This window comes from Fulmarus glacialis, unplaced genomic scaffold (genome assembly GCF_000690835.1).
Source record: "Fulmarus glacialis isolate BGI_N327 unplaced genomic scaffold, ASM69083v1 scaffold15260, whole genome shotgun sequence".
In the NCBI taxonomy this organism is placed as follows: Eukaryota; Metazoa; Chordata; class Aves; order Procellariiformes; family Procellariidae; genus Fulmarus; species Fulmarus glacialis.
In genome coordinates, this window is record NW_009188454.1 from 61775 (window position 1) to 81579 (window position 19805).

The window sequence follows — 19805 nt, forward strand, 5'->3', positions numbered from 1 at the left end:
GAATATAAAAAAAAAACATTCTGTGAGACATAAAGCATTACTGTCATACGTAATTGTTTTTGATAGCACCTACAAAGAACTTGAATTTAAAGTAGAGTAAGCTACTGAAGACCTATCAGGAATAGTGATTTGTTCTAATATTCCTTTTATCCACAACTGTTTAAAGGAATCTTGTGTTTTTATTTTAGTGAAGACAAACAAAGCTTTGCAGAAATCACACTTATTAATTAATTCCGTCCTTCTGAGCTGCTTTTATTGGCATCCTTTACACAAAGCATTTCGGACAAACAATTCAATTTTTAATCTCATCTTTCTGGCACACTAGGCCACACTCCTCCCAGGCCCACCAATCTTGTTATCTTAATGGAAGACAGATAGAGTATCACTCTGACCATGCCACATTAGGCGTCCTCATTTACCGAGTGCAAGGAAAAAATGCTGAATATAAATTATTCAGAAATCTATTGTATCAGCGTGTGTTCTCTAAGCATCCACCACTGGCAGAGCAGACAGATTATTTTTCACTTTTAATTGTATTGATATCTTATCTGCTGCACTGAAAGCAGAGTGTGATACGTGAAACCGTATGTATTAAACAGCAAATAAACCCAGTTTACTAGGTCTATTGCTTAGAACCAAATAACCTATTTAGTCAACCTAACTTCAACACAATGCCAAAAAACTACACCTCATTCCACTCACCACTTACTTTTGTAGTATTCGCCTGGTAGCGTGTCAAAATTAGAGAGCTCAGTATGGAGCAGCGGTGCCTACAGAGAATATTAACTATTTCAGCAATATTTTGAATGCCATTATGCCACTGGTTATCTGAATACAAAGGAGGTCATTAAGGATGAGCCCTCAAGATAATGTTAAGTGTTTAAGCTTACGAAGTCTTACAGAATTGTTAGCATGAACTGCTACCCTTATGTATCTGATAGGGAATCTATACAACTCCCTCTCTTTCACTGTCCAGTTGATTTTGGCAAGTCAGATGATTTAGAGCTCAAGTTATGCACATCGCATGAAGAGATGGATCATTTGATCTCAAAAATGACTTAAAAATACTTTGCCAGCATGGGGCATGCCAAATATTACTTGCAGATGTAGTGGGCTTACAAGTTGAAAACTTGCACTGCAAGCCAGGGACAGGGTAATCAGCAGAGAAGGGCTATTGCGAGCTCAATCTGTTTGAACAGCCTGCTCGGTTCATCTGTTTCAGCTTTGATTACCCCCAAATACAGTCTGCCAGCTATGACTCCTGCAGATTTAGAGGCCATTCTTTGGTAAATTTGCAAAATAAGCTTCTGAGTGAAGTGTATTGTTACTTTATCATAAAAGAAACAAAGGAGTAAGGAAGACTTTTCTATGGTATAGTTTATCAGTCATTTATAAACTCTGACTGACTGAGCTCTGAAGGGAAAGATAAAACCAGTAACAACCGAGAAGAAAATCCAGCCCACAACATACCTGAAACCTCTGCCGTTAGCTTTATTCTGAAATAGAGGCTGTACAAATATGTACCTTTTTTACAAAACAAATTTGTTTGTAATGCATAGCCTCTTTTCAATCTATTTATTTTAATCATTCAAGGTACCCTCTATCCTTGCTAACCCTGTAAATCGTACGCAGGCAAAGTAAGGACCCCGTTCCTGCTCTCTCTGGAGCATCAACAGAGACATTTGAGGTCTCTCTCAGTGATGGGATCTGCACAAAACTACTTTGCTCCAAGTCCTGGGAATTGCCCAGGTATGTTCATGAACTACATGTGGTTTCCAGTATTTTTATTACAGGTGGCAGCAGTCAAGGGACAAAAAACCCTTCCTCACAAAGTCCTGGTAGGATCAACGGTCAGGTTAGGGCAGACACACACAATTTTTAGTTGTTAACTAGGAATATTTGCTCTGAAAGGCCTGGATAACATGCAATCCCACAACTGGAGTTGCACAGGAAGGTTTATAAAAGACCTAAAAGCCACGGCATATGCTGTTAAGTGATTCCGTATAAAAGACGCTGCAAAATGGCTGCAGCCAGAACGTAAGACCCCACAAGTAACGAAAGCTGCCAAAGCAGCTATCTAAAAGGAAGCTAAAATGAGCGTATTCCCAGTTGCACAGCACTTTTCCAGGATGTCTGCGCTGTCTATCACGTTTTGGAAGTCACGGCTTGCAGAATAAACAAATTAATTGTCTGACATTGTGGCTGGAACCCACCGCCGGCACAAAATGGAAGCAGCTACAACAATAAGTAGAGGAAGGCTCACTGCCAGGAAGCAGGGAAATTGTGCTGATGATGTATGTCAGGGCAGGACAGGCAGATTTTTGCAAAAACAAATGAATAAACGTTGTTAAATGTCAATAGCTTGTAACGAGCACCTAGAGATGCCAGCCGCCCGGCCGCAGAGGGGCTGGGCACCAGCCCGCCCTGGGAAGCGCTCTGGGTTTGCCCGTCGTTGCTGTTATTTCCAGCAGAAACTCTCTGCTTGCCATCCACTTTTCATCTCATCTAGCCGTTTACTCTGCAGATGAAGAGTAGCCGCAACCTTCCATGGCTGAAGAAAACCAAATTTGCTATTGAAACCAGGGTGTTTTGATTTTGGTTTTTTTTTTTTTTTTTATCGACAGAACTCAAAACACTTCATAAAAATAAGGAGGTGTTATCCCATGTCTTGCATATGGGAATATAGACCTATGAGCAACCCACTAGGGAAAAAAAGGCCTATTCTCTTTTCATTATTTTTACACAAATGGAAAAGCTTGAGGGTTTCAGGGTTTTCTCATTTCTTAAAAAGAGAAAAAGGCCCAGAGGATAGGGACAGGCAAATGAGGAAGGTGTCACCCCTCTCTAAGCTACCAAAATGGGGATGCTTATCCGCAACTGCAAGAAATTCTCCAGCAAAGACAGGGCAGGCCACGCGTGATAAATCCTAAGTTTCTAAGGTGAAAAATGTCTTGTGGGCTTCAGAGGGCAAGGAAAAAACCAAACAATTTTGACGACAGAGCTTGAAGGAAATTATTCATGGGGCTACTAGTGCCAATTAGCCGTTAGCCACTGGTGAGGCTGGAAACGAACCCCATTCTTCATGGTGCCCCACGCCAACACATCTGATTTCACAAACCTTGGCCTAACATTAAAAACATACCCCAAACTGTCAAAACATTGATTCCTCCCCCCCTCCGGGAAGTTTAAAACACTTCCACTGGCCAGCTGGCAGAGAGGCAGCCACTGATGAAACGGGGGAGTTGCGTTCATTTGGCTGCAAATCTGCAGCAAGCGGGTTTCTCCAGCCAGGGTACCACAGCATCCCTAAGACTACGCAAGGATTTCTCCACAATTTCAATTTTCACTGAACTCCTGACCTTTTTAGCAAACATGTCAAAGTCTCCAGACAGAACAGTCATCACCTTGAAACAATATGTGAGGGGAAAGAACGGCTGAGATTTTCTGCTTCTCCACTTCAGTAATTTAAACAGAAAGGAAGGCACTGGTATGCACTTCCATCTGCTCTCTTCAAATTGAAAAAAAAAAGGAGATGAAATGTATACAATTAAAAAGTTACAGTTAACTTCCTTTCAGTGATGTCTGTAGGATGATTTTTGGCCTGCTAGGAAACTCCAGATGGGAAGACTAATGAATATAATTTAATACGAATAACAGGAGATCAAAGAAACGCTTTTCTGAGTTGCAGCGCACTGAGTTATTTCACACAGTTTAATGGAGAACTCAGGAATGAATTATTCCTTTTTGCTATTTTCTTCTGTTTTTGTTTATGCAAATCAATTCCCTTTAACCTAATTTGTGGAAGACCAGACCTATAACCCAATAAAACCATAAAATGTCACTAGGATGGTCATACAACTGGCTAGCACTTATCCAAAAGGCTATATGTTGTTAACTGCTCACTGTTTTTTTCCTTTCTTCCCCTCCAGTGCCTCAGGATTTATACCACCAATTAAGACAATAATGAGTGCCCCAGGTTGACCTCCCAGGAGCAAGAATTAATTAAGCGCAGTATTTCTTCGTAAAGAATGACACTTTTCCAAACCATTTATGTAGCTGCTCTCTTGCAAGGAAGCACAGTATCAGGAAAGACTTTCCAAATTGTTATCCCCCAAATGTACGACTGATTTTGGTTTACACCCTTAATTTGGGTCTCTGGTTTTATCCACTGTGTTTTTGGGTGGCGGGAGCAGGGGGACCATCTACCAACGACAATGTCACAATTTTAATAGACACACATGGGATTTTTTTGCACAGAGCTACAAAGGAAAGACACTAAGCAACAGCCACTCTAACAAAGTAGTAGACGTCCTAGTAAAAACAAATAAAAAACACCCGCCAAGCTATACCCATGCAGTGACAAGCAGATCCCTGCAGCAGACAGGACAAGGAAAAGACTCGTGTTAGCTATGCAATTACTATACTGCAATTACTTGTAGGAGTCTCTCAAATTAGCCTCTCCATTTAGCTGCTGGCAGAGATGGAAACACGTGAAGAGGAAAGGGCAAGCTCAAACACAAACCTATATGGGAGAAAGAAGGTATGTGCATGCTCCAAGGAAATTCCCTGCATGGGCAGGCTTTGCATCCTCCTCCTCCACCCCTCCCAGCCTTCACCACAAAGGCTTGCAGAGTTCCCGCACATATTTGGCACCACAGTTATTTATCAGAAGAGGCATGGGGACTTTCATTAATTGTCAGCCAATAAAAAAACCCCTGCAACTTCTGCACCATCTGAAATTTATAGAGGCGTTAGTTTCTAACCCACTATCAGCAACCGAATGTTTACAGCTCAGCTGAAATAATAATGCAAACTATGCCACAAATATTTATATATGCCTGCAAGCTGGCTGAAGTGCAATTCCCCTTGCTCTAGCAGAGAGATTCGCAGTTTGCGTGCACAGCCAGCTGTTCCCTGCTCTCTCCCCAACCCACCCGGAGCCAACGCAGCGCCCCAGCCTGAGTCGGCCAGCCGGGTGGGTGCCTATGGGTGCTGGCCCAGCACCCACCTGCCAGGATGGCCGGCAAAGAGCTCGCTCTGGTTGCGCCACGGCACAGCTCCCGCTCGTTTTCAAGACCAGCATGTTTCTATTCTCTTTGTGTGACCTGAGAGGAGTTTTAAAATGTGCCTGACCCACAGCACAGAAGAAGTCTCTGAGAAGGGATGAAGTGATGTACGAAAACAATGCAGGAAGCTACCCAAAAATATCTAGAAGGAATAACACGGACATAAACATGCCAAAATAAACCAGATGTCTTGAGAATTATACTTCCTGGTACGTTTTTCAGGCATCCATCTGAAGGGCTCATCAATACACGTTCATTATCTCCCCACAATTGTTTTTCTTCTCTTACTTTTGACAATTGATCTCTAAACAAGTATGTCGTATCAAGTCTCTTGAAATCTGGCAAGTAGTATCTTGTACTTACTACTTTATGCTACACTCTCATTCCCCCACATTCAGCGACAAAGAAACTCTGCTAATACAGAACTACCCACTAAAACCTTGTAAAACGTAGAGTTTAGTGAAACTCGGATGCCTGGAGACTAGGAAAACAGAGTTCAAGTAAACACCCAGAAGTATGCAAGTCTGGCTCTCTAGTACTGGCAGTAGTCAAGGAAAATTACCTTTCCGCACTGCAGCTGAAACTCATTACTGGAGGCAACAGCAGAGGGATGAATTGGAGCTGAACCAGCTTGGCAAAACCACCGTTTTTAAGAGTGAGAAGGTGGCCATACCCCTCTGCCCGGTTCCCGTACACAGTCAAAGTACATGCAGTCAAAACGGTGTCGACAACATGGAAAAACAGGCTGAGGAAGGTGGATGAAATGCAGTCTGTGCCAGTGCAGGGGATTAGCAACTGCAAAAACATATCCAGAGCAATCAACTGACCAGTTCCTCCAAGAAATAAGGACTCTTAAGGTAACACTAATCAGAGATATGTATCTTGTTCCAAAACCTGACACAAATCATGCTGAGATGCTGAAAAAGCAGTGTAGCTTACAGGACAACTGCAGCACTGCCTCCACCTTGCCCGGCGTTGGGCACCACTGTTCATTCAGCCAAGCCGTAGGGAAGCAAGGGAGAGTCTGGGACTGGGCAACTTTGACGACGAGAAAACATGACCTTTCAGAGACGAGTGAATGAACTGGGGCTGATTAATCTAACACAGGAAAATCTTAGCAAGATGTTTTCCTGTCTTCTCCCTCCCCTGTCAGACTTTAATCAATGGCCAGATTCAAGCACAGAGCTCATATAATCACAAGACGATCATTCTTTCAGTTTACAGAAATCACATGGACTTGGGGTAAGATAAAAGGTCTTTTTAGTTAGCTCATCCACTTGGCTCCTGGGTGCTGTGCTTGTATCTCTCCTGTTCACCTAACGCTCCCTTTCTTCTTTCCTTTAAAAAAAATACATAGTTTTCACCTCTGTTTCTGTACACGTAGCAGTTGCTGTGTATCCCTAAGGATAAATGTGGACTGGTTAAGAGCATTTGCAGCAGCATCTGAGCAATGCCTTGATCCCCTGATCCAAAAAAAAAAAAAAAAAAAAAAAAGGTAAAAAGGTGGTAGTGCCCATTCATTTCAAAAATGATGGGCTGCAGAGCTTTCTCTGAAATGCTCCGCTTAAATCTTCCTAAATGTGGAGCACTGCCCCTCTTTTGGACCAGCAGAAAGCACACGAGGATCACAGTGCACTCTGAAGCGAGGACCTAATAATTTCCATGTATTTATCATAGGGCATAGGCCTCCAAAGCAAGCCAAGCACCCCAGAGACGGGGAAGACCTCTCCCCTCTTGGGAAGATTCATGTGGAGAGCAGCCAGCCGGGACACTCGTGGTAGGAGTGAACAGTAGCCCATCAGAATGGCTGCACCACGGCTATAAATCTCTGCTTTCCCTGGTAAGCGCCTGGGAGGAGGGAGAGGGAACCGACCACAGCTGACGGTAATGGGTCCCATTAAACTGTCACTTTAAAGAGACTCTGAAACGGGAACAAACTTGCTCCGTAAGCATTTGATCAGTCTCCCTGCTGCCAGGCGACGCAGACCCAGCTCACATGCCGTGGCGAGGGGCTGCTGGCTCTCCCCTCCGGTGCTGGAAGGGTCCCCAGCAGTCGCTGAGGTTCGCTATAGCTGGAGTCAAATCGCCCACTGCATTTACAGCCAACTAAATCTACATTTTTTGGCACTACTTGCGACTGCTGTCTCACCTTGTGATTTATGTATCCGTTATTCTAGACAGGGGATCCAGAAACAATATACCTTTTCCCCTTTAAACATAGGTATTAAGACACAGTTTTTATTCCATAGTAACTTTTCCCACTAAAATATATTAAATGAGAAATTTTAAGCGTGGCGTAAAATCGTAAGGGTCTTTGTACACAAAAATGTCTTTCTACTTCTCAGCTGTCTCCTGAATTGAGCTGTGGAAACTGTGGGGACTCCTGCATATTATCAAAGGGAAGAACAATTTGTGAGTAGGGACCCTGAACATTTGGCAGACCAGCTGCAGTAGTATACCAATCAAACATAAACAGTTACTATATACCAACACTACCATTACAGAATTGGATGCGTGGCTTCTTTAACACTACAAGAAGTTTTTATAACTGGAGTACTGAGCTGCAGAGATGTCACACCTAGAGGTGTCTCCTCTGTATGGGAAGTTCATCTGAAACAATCAGAATAATATAAAATAGGAAGAAGGACACAACATGTATGTCCACACAGAACTCAAGAAACAACATATCCATACTTAAAGACTATAGCAAAATCCAGATACAAAGAGGAAAAGATAGGCAGTTTCTGATTTTTGGAATGGCTACTCAAAAATGGAAGAGTGTTTAGTAAGGCATTTGTTTTCTTTTACAGGTGGAAGAAACAGAAGAATGTATACAGTAAACAAATTGAAGAAAGAATCTGTAAAGCTGACTTTATTGGAAATAACCGAATCTTGGAAAATCACATCCAATTGTCTTTCCTGCTATAGCACAAGACTGAAATTTCTTGAAGAGCAGCTCTGCAAAGCTGAACAGCTCTGGGATCCATGCTGCAAATTCAATTGCACTCCATTTCCAGAAGAAGCTAAAGAAAATACCCCTTTAGGAAATTTCCTCAAAGGAACACTTCATTCGGGATTAGAAAGAACCTCTGTTTCCATTAGCAGATCGGTCAGTAAGCGCAGAGAGTAATGGAAGGTCACTTTCCGAGGCCAATCAGAGTATTTCTGCAAGCTGGGAAGCTGACCGCTTATGGACTGGGTGATGGTTTACAATAACCAGAAAATACAGATAGGTGTATCTTTCAAAACAAATTCAAAATAAGTAGCAAGCAAAGAGCATCTGAATATCTACTTAACATGTAAGTGAACAGAATTAGATAATGGATAATTCCATTTTGTACACTTATGAAACCCCTTAATTTTGGATTTACTTCTCTAAGATGTGCCAATCAGAAAATCTTTAACTTTTTGCTAAGAAAAACGCAAACTACAATTTAAAAAGATACCCAAAGCAAGCAGAACAGTGACCCCAACGATCTCACCAGCACCAAAGTCAATGCCCAGCCAGAACCACACCCAGCAAACTATTCTACTCGCCCCCTTTCTTCCAAGGAAAATGGTGCACTTTGTTGTGGGGTCTAGCAAGTTATCCTAAATCTAAATTTAACAGATCAATTGCTTGTATATCCTTCTCTATCAATGTCTCATTACCCAGTTTCTTTTTAAAAAGAAGAGTTAGAAAATGAAAGCTAGTTCATTGTAATTTTACACGTCTGTAATTGCTGTTCAGTAAGTATAAATAAATATGGCATAGTGTAAAAAAAAAAAAAAAAGGTAGGCTATTACTATTAATAGGAAATCTGAGAGTTTGATTTCTGAGATGTTTGTTCAGATATCCATATTTCCTTAGTTGCTGAATTATCTCTGCAGACGAAGATCATATTATAAAATGTTGTATTAAACATAGTGGAAAGTTGCATTCTTTCCTACACTGTAGCAACTTTCTGGGTGCACACAGGACAGCCTGTACTCCACATCTGTAATTAAAGGCCACACGTGGTCCTTAAACTAATGGAGAGCTATGAAATAGATCGACAAGATGAGACCAAAAGAAAAGGTTTTTCCCCCTCTCTAGTGAAGAAAATTGAAGAAGTAAAATCCGTTAGAACCTACTCACAAGAAAATAAAAACACACTCCACATCCATTGCATGCAAACCAGGGGACTTCTCAGCAGGCAAGCATACCAGCCTGATTCGCAGCCCACCTGCTTCTGGCATCTCTTCTCGGTGCGTCACGACGTGATTTGCATAGACAGCGCTTTTACACGTACATATAATTTACTTAATTCTGTTGAAGCTGTTGCAAATTATGCACACATTACTGATCTGGTGTGAACCTCAGCTTTCATCCATCTGCTAATAAGCCAGAACAGCTATGGGCAGGTGAAAGTTGGATAGAAATGTGACAAACACATCTACAAGGACTCTTCAGTACCTACCTTGGTGAAAGAAACCATGATTCAACTCCAAGTACACACACATGTAAATTTGAAGTTTCTTCTTTTTACGGTGTGTATTCTCAGGTATAGAAAGGAATAGACACTGCCAGAAGAATAAGACTCAACAATTTTAGTTTAATAATAATAACAAACAAACCATAGCTGTTATGGACTGGTTACTGGCCAAAGACCCTGAAAAGATACGCCAAGGTCAGCAAGCATGAAGGCTACATCTATATTCGGAAATGCTCTTGGGGACTGTCATGGGCACTATGGCTGGCTGACGTACAATGGGAAAGTCCACATCCACGTTAGTTAATGCCTTCAGCCTCTGAAATGGAATGGCTGCATCAAAACCGGCCACAGGAGATGGCTGCATGCAGGAGGAGCGCTAGTTGGTACAGCCAGAAACACCTTCCAGGTACACAGCACGGCAAAGCAGTGCCCCAAAACGTGGCTGGTCACCAATACACCATAGTTTAAGAGTCTGATGCCACTGTTCTTTTTTGAGAAAGCCTTCACTGATGGTATCGGGAATTTTGCATGAGAAGGGACTGCAAGATTTAAGCCAAATGATTATATGTCCTTGTTTGATAGTTTATGCAAAATAAGAGAGTAGTTTCCAGTTCCTGTTTCCACAGGACATTAGCCCTTGTGCTCACAAATAACTGGAGCAGCGTGGTTAACACAGAAAATAATTCGGGATAATCTCTGCACTTCCATAGCACCGGCATCACTGCCAGAAAAAAATTAAAATAATTAGTAAAAACAACTATTCTCACAGCTTAAGATGAACCCCTGGTCCATGTCTGAGGGCAACGGGCAGGATAAGAGGGCGATTAGCTGTGGATGTATGGACTATACCCCCCCTACAGACACTGCTGCTCTTTGTCTGTCCCTCCCTGCCCCAGAAGCCCAGCGCAGGAGAGCAGCAGAGGTATAATCCACAACTTGAGCCCAAAGCACTGGAAATCAAATATGGCATTCAAACATGGAACACAATTTTCATTTTTGTTATCTGTCATGGTTGGCAATTTTTTTTTCTTCATTCCATGTCATTCACACTACTCAGAAAGAGATTTTAAGACATATGTTTTGTTACACAAAATTTTTGTTCCTGATCCCATCTATTTCATCATATTTCCTTGCTCTCAGTGGACTTCCAATAAACATATGCTTCCCCTTCCTTCAAAAATTTGAAATAAATTCAGTACCTGGTGAAAGTTTTATCTTCCAATCAAAGAGAAAAAATTAATTAAGAACTTACTGAAACACAGATACCAGGTTTTCAAAAGACACCTGGCTCTCCTGGTTTTGTTATTTTAAAAACTAAAATCTCAAAGACAGCATTAAAACAATCAGGTCTCCTCTGATAATATGAAATATATAAAAATTCCAGATTTTCAGTACTACATTTAAATCGGTTGCAACTCATTTAGTGTCTTTCTGCATATGGCACTGCTTTCTGCAAACAAATGGCTTTGAATGCTATACTGCAAAGTGCTTACAGTTTAAGATCAGATTATATTAATAGTATGCAGAAATGTATCTCAAAATACATTTTTCACCTTCTAGAAAATGATTGTTGATTTAGCTAAAACTAGGAGCAATTTTCCATGATTTGAGGAATTTTTCATAGCTGTGCATGAACGACAGCATGCATCTCTACTGCTGGCACTGTCACTTACTAATACAGCTTAAATGGAGATGAATACAGCTTGATCATTCAAGCTGATCTATATTTTTCTTTCAACTGATAGAAGCTTTTACAATTGCATTGCTGCAAACAATATTACTTCTTTCCCTGATAAAAATCATACTGTAACCAAATATTTAAAGCTCAGAAAAAAAAGCATTTTCAACTTTACATTTCTTACTTTTTGTTTCAGTTGTAGGTGATTAAAACATGCCAGAAAAACAAAGCCAAAAAAATATACGGAATATTAGTTAGCTGGTTTTATGGGGTTTGCTTTTATTTTTATTTTTAGTGTTAAGTAACTTTGAGAAAATTCTATGTCTGGATCCTTAATTCCCAGTAAAGGGGCATAAATAAGGCTTAAATATAATTAAATCATAGCTAGAAGCTAACATGTGCAAGAGTTGTGTTATCAAAAAGAACTGCTGCTTAAGACCCCTCTACAATCCCAGAACTGCCTAAGAAAATGCAAATCTGTCCTCACATGATGTAAGAGGCATTATTAAAACAAAAAGGCATCTGTCCTGAAGGACACTGTTCCATAAAGTGAACTTTGCTATGACAACCCCTAAAATATTTTAGGCCACTCATCAACATTTCTTGCAGACCAAAGCATAATACCCCTGCCATCAAACTTCAAATAAATAAATAAAATCAAAACCAGTTCCACTCTCTATCAGTAACATTTTGTGAATCCATTGTTGACTGATGCTAATCGCGGATTCACGTACTGCAACGGGGCAACCCCAACCCTCTGAGAGTCCAGAGGGACATAACCATGGGGGACATCATGGAGAATATTAATACAGCTGTGCTTTGGGCACCTAACCCCATGGCTCGTGGGGACAGGCTGCTCGGGAGGGTGACCCAGAGTAGATCTAGTTTAGATGCTCTGAATCAGCCATCAGAGGAGCTCCTCTCTCTCCACTGACTGCAGAGAGCACCCAGTCTTCAACATCAGGCAACTAATTTTGGGCATCAAGTTGAGTGGTAGGACTGCCTCCCACTGCATCTGTAAGCAAATAAGATAAAGCTGTAACAAAATGACAGCTTTTTCTCCCAAGCTAAACATCCACGCGGATCAGCAAATCTGGACAAAGCAAAAATGGTTTAATTTTCTCTCTTTTTTTCCTTTTCTTCTCCTACATGTATCTCATATTTTTTTTGTGGGAGTCAGTCCTACAGAATTATAGACCTAAATTTCAAGATTTATATCAATGGCTATTTTCCATACTGCTTACGGTCTTTGCAATTAAAAAAAAAAGGTATATATATTTGAGTCAGGAAGGTGTCAAGCAAATGGACATACTTTCATAGCTGAAGACCTTTGAAAATTTATTAAATGTGACTACCTTTTTAATTTAATGATCCCACATTAGATGTGATTTTATATGAAAACTCTGATGGAAGGAAAGTATTCTTCTTTCACGATAAAAGCCGACCTGGGATCTCTTGGTATTGAAGTAATTTATCTACGTTTTTGTCTGTTAGCATCAACAACAGGCAGAGAGGCACCTTGATCATTCAGACGAAACTGCTGGACCGTAAACCTATCCTCTTATATGCTGCGCTGTCTTCTCTCCTGAAACTGCTCTAGGCATCTTTGCTGCCCACCAAATTCAAGCCAGGAATCCGGGCAGGATTGCCAGCCGAGGAATGCCATCTTTTAAACACCCAGAACAAGGGACAAGGCTTTTGGAGACAGCTGAAGCTGCCAGAACACCAGCTTCTCCTCCTCACCCACACAATGATGGCATTGTGTGGGGTATCCAGCTCACTACACTCAGTCTCCCTTTCTGCAAACCCGGCTACAATGACAAGTCAAGTCAGGACCAAAGAGCTGAGCTTTCGGAGACAGCCAGCCCTATAACCACTTGGACAAGCTGGATAAATCCAAGTTGCTCATTTTGTATTGAATTTGTTTGCGTGCTAGCTAGCAACACTCAGAGACCGGGGGGACGAGGGGGGGAAAGATTTCAGAAGTCTTTAACTGAGGTCATGAAACACACAAGTAGATTCCAAAACCCGCCTCTGAAATGCCACACAGTTTACAAAATGGAAAAGTTGTAAATAAGCTGAATATTGTCAATGTATTGTATTTTACACATAAAAAGATGGACTGGCTCTGGATTTTTTCTTACAAAATACAAGTGCACTGTGAAGATCAGTTCAGTTTTGAGATTCTAATACATACACAAAGCCATTGACAGGCTATGATGCACATAAGCCTTTTGCAGCATAACACCCAGAAATAACACAAAGCCAAGATTATTTTTTTAAACCAGTTTAAAACACTAAAAAAATCCTGACTGCTGAATTCGACTGACCAAATTGAGAAGAAGCTGGGGATATCAACCTTCTGAAAGCTCCGAAATTTCAAGTTTGGAAGGCAAGAAGTCAGGTACTCTAAATCTATAATCACAAATAAAATTTTCAGCATGAAAACACTAAAATTAGAAAACAAGATAGCTTAAAATTATTTAGACGGCTCCTAAACTTTCATTGTGGTTCATAAGTGCATATTATGAAATACTCCAGCCCCTAAAAACCTGAAAAGACTAGTATATCAAAACAAGCCACAGAACAGTCTTTCTAGTGGGGCACAGTACTGAAGACTCTAGTAATGAGTAAGACAGAAGGATAACTTAAAAAAGGGGCGCTTAGAATACCGAGAAAGTGCCAAAGCAAAGGAGGTTAGGAGGTTGTTCCCAGGTACCTGAAAGAATAAGGTCCAAGGATGACAGTGAGGGGAAAAAGGGGAAGGAAGGAGAAGGGACCAATCTAATCACCACGCGAGAAGACCACAGCAATGGATTGACAATGAAGGCAGCTGAAGGCAGATTCTGGTGGAAAAAGGACAACAAATCATGAGAATTACAATGCTGCAGATCAGAAATTATGTCATCACGGCATGATGTCTGAAAAAACTGCACTCCATGAGATTACAGTTGGTGATGTCACAAAGAGAGAGGATGGAAAGTTCTGTCTTCATGAACTCTGTGTCCAAGGTAGCAGTGAGGCGAGCAAGAGGACACACCAGGAAAAGACAGCAGGGGAGAAGTCAGAGGTGGGTAACTTTGGAAATCATCCATGGGTTGGTGACAATTTAGGGAAGATAAAACTTCCAGCGCAGTGTTTCCCAAACTGAGCATGAGAAAGTCATGATCACCATCCACAGCTCTCCAAGGATTCCTGGCTGGAAGGGTCCCCATTAAAAATGCACCCTTTATGAGCAGAATATTGCCATGACCTTCCCCATTGGTCTACCATAAAACAGTTCAGTAGGTGATGCTTTTGAGACAGAAAACCAAAGAACCGACCCTCAGGCAACAGCATCAGGAAGTGGATAAGGAGCCATTTAAGGAGACATTGAATAAACAGTAAGCAAGGAGAAGAATCTAAAGAGCCCTGAAAGGCAGGAAAAAGAAAGCCTGCTGAATCAAAGGCGGTCGTCAACCCAAAATCTTGAGGACAGAAAGCTGTCCCTTTGCACTAGAGAGAGACTGCTAACGGTCACTGTGATGGCAGCTTCACTGGAGCTCAAAGCAGAAAGGAAAAGGAGAAGGAAACAGAGAGAGAACTAGAAGAAAACCATGGGAGAGCCAGCACAGAAAAACAAAAGGAATGGGGCCCTAATCAGATAAATACAATGTGAGCAGAGTTTTCCATTTGTGTTTCCCTTGAGAAACAAGACTGCCAGGACTTCAAAGGGAAAGGTAAATGAGTCGGAAAGGAAAAAGGAAAAGACTTGAGAAAAGGACCTCAGAGCAGAGGGAGGTGCAACGCAGGAGGAAAAAAGAATGAATTTAAGATTTAACATCACAGAACAGAGGTTGCAAATCAGCTGAAGAAAGAAATGGTGAAAACAACGAGTGAAGAAACAGAAAATAGCAACAAGGTCAGAGGGAAAAAGAAAAAAAAAGATAATTAATACTTGATTCGGCTGATATTTTAGTCTAGCTTTTTATGGAATGAGCTTTGTGTCCCTAAGCAGGTTGCCTCTCCCCATCCCAACAGCTTTTCAAAACGCTGGTCAGCTTTAGTGAAACTGCAAATCTCAAAGAAAATAAAGTTCTTTGAAAATGCATGGAGATGTGTGTTGAGGTAAAGGAGAAATAAATTTGTGTTTCCTAACCAGAAAAAAGGCTGTAACATGAATTCTTCCTTGTTATTGCTCCCCCATTCACCAGAGAATCAGCATGAAACTCCAGCTCCATACCCAGCAGAAGACTTCAATGAAACACAGGCTCTCTAATAAACCTGGGTTAATCAACTGAAAGGCAGAGATCCACAGGAGACAAGGCTTCCCTAGCAGCAGTGCTCAATGCTCAGAGCTTATTTAAACTCGCAAAGCAACTAGCTAAATTTTTGTATGAAGGAGGCTGGAGAGAAAGAGAAGCATGAAAAACTGATACTGGGAACCGAGGGTGAAGGTAGACTTGAGTACAGGCAGGAGCCTGGGTGGTTAGAAATAAGAAGTACAAGGTGGCAGCTTTCTCATGGTACAATGAATGTGTGAAAGCAAGTGTAGAGTAAAGATGAAGGAAAAGAAAAATAAACCAAACAGTCCAAAAGGGCTCAAGCGAAAAGGGTAACATTCTTCAGAGAAAAAGTAGAAACTGGCAACATAGAGGTTTCTGAGGCTGTCTCTGGTGTTGTGGTCATGTACTGCTGTCTGCTGCCATCCAGCACATCACTTCTGTTGACCTGAAAGCTCAGACAACTTTCAACAGCAAATGTATTAAATGACTGTCCACCAAAGGGACCACTAGTTGACTCAGTGGTCTCACTGTGATCTTTGCCAGTTCCTGGCACTCACTAAGGAAGTTGATTCAATAAGTGGAAGAAATTCATAAAATCCTAGACCAACCTGTTGAAGAGCTAGCGTCAACTAACCCAAATATTACCAGTCTCAAGCAGCCAAGTGACTGCTTTGGAATCTTGTTATTTCTCATAGACTGACAGGTTTTGTACGTAACTAATCTTTTTTTTTTTTTTCTTTTAACTGCAGCTATTGCCAAGTGCTGAATTACTGCATCTTGCAAATTAGCAAATAAGTGAACATGATTTTTTTTGTTGTTGTTGAATAATGGCTAACACATTACAAGATGGATTTCTTCATGTATTTTGACAAGTGTGGTCTTGCTTTAATTATTTATGAAAATGCTTTGCAGTATGCCAATAAAAGCCCTACAGTATATTTTTGCATATTTTTGAAAAATAACGAAGTCTTAGGGACATGGGACCTTTCTGCCCAGTCTGCGATTACATCTGTGCTTAGAGGGAACACGTGGGTGAGCAAATGACACTACCATTTGTGTGTTAGTGTCTGAGTACGATGAGATTTCCTATTTAATGAAATCAGCTACAGCATATTCTTACCATAGTTCTTCCTAACAGACACTTAAATTTTGATGGTTTTGTGGCATCTAAAAGAAAAAAATACAGACATGATATCCAAGGGAAACCTCAATACCAGAAAGAGATTCTAAAACTGAGGTGAGCTTAAATAGTTACTTTCACTACTTCAGTATCCACAGCTATAAAATAGGGAGGAAACCAGACTCCCATCCTATAGTTTTTTGCCTAATGACACAAACCCAGGACTATGATATGTCACTACAAAAGGCCAGTAGCATGGAAGAAGTTGCAGGTTCAAAGGATAAAGTAAAAATGGCTAACTGTACAGTATCTGAAAAATATTATAACATTTCACAAAAATAAACCAGAAAAATACCTTTTATTTATTTATTCTAATAACTTTATTTATATGGATATAGTACCTGTCACATTTTCGGCATGCATTAGTATCTTCACTGTACTAAGCACTACAAAACTATTTTAATTGGAAGGATGAAAATCATACGTCTTTTCTTTAGTTGTTAAAAAAGAACATTGCACTAGGGTACCATAACTAATAAAGTTAACTATGAGAGCATATGTCCTATGGTATCTTTTCTTTAGCATTTTTTGCACGACCTTCTTCCTTGCTCACATAACATTCACTGTACGTACAGCTCTAATTATTGCCATACACACATGGTTTAGCTGACATTGCTTCTCTGATGTGTATCTTGTCTTTAGACATTCTCTACTTTAGAACGGTGTATCGTATTACCACATCCTATGGATAGTCAATTCAAGCTCTGACAACCACAGCACTGCAAAGTAGCAGACGTGCCAGCACTGTAGTCTGCCAGATTAAATTTTGTGAAGACCAACCTGCTAATCCTTAAATTCCCAATTTGATTTGAGATTTGTTAGATAGATAGAGACTATGCCAAAAATTTCCAGATGATCACATCGTTTTCCCAAATTCCACCCCCTGGATACACAAAGGTAGCAGCTCACAGAAAAAGCCAGGCTGAGAGCAGACAACGGCCATATGAGTTCTCAGGGTATACCTAGCCTACAGATGGACAGTGAAGACTCTTAATGTGTTTTCACTTTATTCTTTGATTATCTCTTCATCCACGATCACATTCTCATGTTAGTCAATACTTACGGAAGTCCCTTAAAGACATACTTTGGCAGAAGTCATGAAGGGAAATAATTCCATGACGGTCATTTACTTGGCTTTACTCATGAATCAGAATTAATTCACACAAGAAAGGTACAGGCATCTTTGGAGACAATCAAGTCACACCAAATTTTATTGGTTTGCCCCTCTCTAAAATGAAATGCAGTCCTATAAAAGGAAAGGGAGATGATTGCACTCACCTTACATCCCTCACAAGCACTGACACCATAGTGATATCCGGATGACTTGTCTTGACAGACAAAACAGGGCTTGTAAACACGAGGGGGTGGAAGTGGTGAAGGAGGGCTCGGAACAAGTTCCTCAGAACTGGTGCTCTGAGTTTCAACTGCTACAAAAGAAGAAAGAAATATAATTGAATGGTTCATGAATGAATTTTAAATTACTAATTATTTACTGTATTATAACTATTAAACTGGCCCATATCTATCTTTGTATAATAAACATTCATTTGTCTTTCCTAGCAAAATTTAAGGGGAACTAAAGGCAGGTGACAGGCAAGTGACAGGACTATATGCTATAGCCTCAAAAGCTCATTTTTAAGTACCTGATCATTTTTCATGATCCAGCTACTCAACATCACAAAAGCTTCAGCTCACATCAGATATATGGCTTGAATCTCTTACCAGGCTCCAAAAATGGAGAACCTTGGGCTCACGCTCTGGTTTTAGCCTATTGAATTGCGTGGGATCCCTGTGCGCACACTCATTATCAACCTTCAAAGGGAAACAGTTTGTGGCACGTACCCTTCCAATCGGTACCTGATTTTGGGAGAGCTCTTGTATCTCTTGCCTTTGTCTACAACAGGTAACACTTCCAATGTGCAATTCTGCCACAACAGGATAGGGGCATGCATCAGGACATACGTAAAGAGACAAACGACTAAGTGTAAGCCCTGAAGTGAAAATTACCTGAACAAGTCGTCTTTTTTTTCATCTGTAAAACTAGCACAACCCAGCAACGCTTCCTTACCTTCCTTCAGATTTGTAACATCAGGAAGCCTCTCTGAGAAAAAGCTACTTACACATTATGACCCCACATCCCTTTATTGCCTTAATATTTCTAGATGGTCATTTGTTTTGAACCTGCTGAAAAGCCAGTTATCCCTTTCAGGGAAAGGACGTGAAAGCTCTACAATGCGAGATAAGACATGCGAACTACATCTTTCCAAAACATCTGCATTAGTTTTCTGTGATATGCTGTCATCATTCCTCACATTTATTGTAGACGTGCAATACATTTTCATGTTTCACCTAGCCGTTCTGCTGCTTCTCAGATAAATCCCTCTAACTTTTCAACAGATATACAGAAATGACAGGATCTGTGAACTCAGATCTATCCAGAAGTATTAGGCACTATCAGCAGAGCTAAATCTCAAGAGTACTAACAGCAGGCCCTAAAGAATATTACTCAATGGAAAATCTTAGACAAGATTTACTGTACATGATATTTTTCAGATTACAAAGATGATACATTTGTATTAAACTCATGATTCATTGTCAACTCGTGCTCTGCAGAATTCACAGAGGGCATCATGGAGCACGATGCAACTTCTGATTACTTGCGAGACAAGGGCCTCTTTCTGCCATTTTTACTTGGGTTAAGCTACTATCAACTTCAAGGACGGACATTTCTTGAGAAGAAAATGAATGCTAGAGTGATGTGTTAAAGGCTCTGATTCTAAGCAAAGAAATATCTTTCCAACAGGAACAATTTATTTATATATCTAACAATAATGAGGCTGTGAAAAAACAGAAAAGTAAAATAACACATGGCTCCATAAATTGTGACGTTAAGACAATGTCCAGAACTATACTTATCTTTTTCAGCATTAAATACACTGAACCTTGGCAAACCAAAAAGCTAGATGTTCCTACGGCACCAAGCAAACTTTAAAGAAGTTTTTTTCTTAATGAAAACACAGATGAGAATGATCATTTCTTTTCAACGGTAATTTCTGGTATTTAAGAGAGACAGAGAGTGCTCTGTTATTGATCTCTGCACAGCCATCCTCCTTGAATCAATAATCTATTAGTACTTTTAAATTAAAGTTAGATTCATCAAAT

At 40.6% G+C, this 19805-nt stretch overlaps 1 protein-coding gene across 2 annotated transcripts in view; it reads right to left on the reverse strand.

Annotated features, from left to right (window-relative positions):
• RARB (retinoic acid receptor, beta) overlaps positions 1-18074 on the reverse strand; it is a 69554-nt gene extending 51480 nt beyond the window's left edge. The window contains exon 1 of one of the 2 annotated variants that reach the window (XM_009578694.1): positions 17922-18074. The gene's annotated coding sequence lies outside the window, so the exon portion shown is untranslated. The remainder of the gene's footprint in view (positions 1-17921) is intronic. The other variant, XM_009578702.1, reaches the window with a different exon arrangement.
• Positions 18075-19805: the final 1731 nt, after the last annotated feature.